We start from the raw sequence: 1,230 nt of genomic DNA, 5'->3' as shown, positions 1-1,230 counted from the left end.
GGAACTAAGCAAAACATCCTTAAATAGAGGATGTTATGTCACCTTAAAATAAATTGATCTTTGGTTTTATTTGGAAGCTGGCCATTAATCCATGCTACTTCTTACTTAAACCATATGGTATGAATTTTGAAATAAAGACTGTTTATAAAATACGAGATGTATGGTAGTTGTTTCCTCAAATATTATGAACTATTAAGCAAATGTTACCAAATATAGATGAGACTATTCTGTAACAATATACACAATGTAATTATAGCTGGTGCATTCTAAAATGATACAGGTTAGGTTGAAATATGAACACGTGCTTTAAAAATAACACATGCTAAAAATGGATTTGCTATATTTACTCATTGCAAATTCTTCCTTTTTTTCCAATTAATTCTGAATCCTAAAAAATAATTTTATGTAGACTATAATGATTCTGTATTATATCATGTACCTTACAGGCAAGAGAAAGAAACATTTATATCTCTGCATATTAGTTATCTATTTATTTCTGCCTAAAAAATTACCCCATATCTATGGTTTAATTTCTGATGATAAAATGATATACAGGGTGGCCATAAAGTTCGTGTACAATTTCAAACTGAACATGAATTTTATGGCCACCCGTATCTAAAAAGGTATGCATACTCATTCAAATTAATAAAACATCAATTAGTCTCTTCCATTATTTTCACTCTGGAAACAAATTTGCAGCTTTCTGTCTTCTTTAAGTTTATATAAACAGTTTTGATCAGAAATGGATCCAGAGTAATAGTTATCAACAGTGAATAAAATATTAAAGAGAATATGTGTATGAAATCTATGTAGATAAAACTTACTGGTAGATTATTTCCTAATGTGCAAAATAGCTGATAAAACCTGTTAAAATGTTAAGGAAAGAAATGTAAGGCCTAGAAATATTTGGTTGTGCATAAGGAATCATTTGTTGCTGTTGTTAATTTGTGTTAGTAGGTGGGGATTAAAGCCACAATTATTTGAAGAAATTTCACGATACGTTGTCTTCATATTTCCTCTAGAACAGTGATGTTCCAAGAATAAGAAGACCTATCCAGAAAGAGAGAGCAAGAGAAAGAGAGCAAAAAACAAAGCCAGAGGCCCCCAGTGGCTTGGGACGCTCACTTTCCTCCCACCTCATTTCCAAAGCCCTAATATTTCTCTGAGCTTAGCCAAATGCTTTCTGGAAGTTTTCAGTTTAGCAAACTCATTTGTAAAGTGATTGTTCTC

The sequence above is a fragment of the Otolemur garnettii genome, unplaced genomic scaffold, assembly GCF_000181295.1.
Source record: "Otolemur garnettii isolate 467f Iridium unplaced genomic scaffold, OtoGar3 scaffold00093, whole genome shotgun sequence".
NCBI lineage: Eukaryota > Metazoa > Chordata > Mammalia > Primates > Galagidae > Otolemur > Otolemur garnettii.
This window is presented reverse-complemented; position numbering follows the sequence as displayed.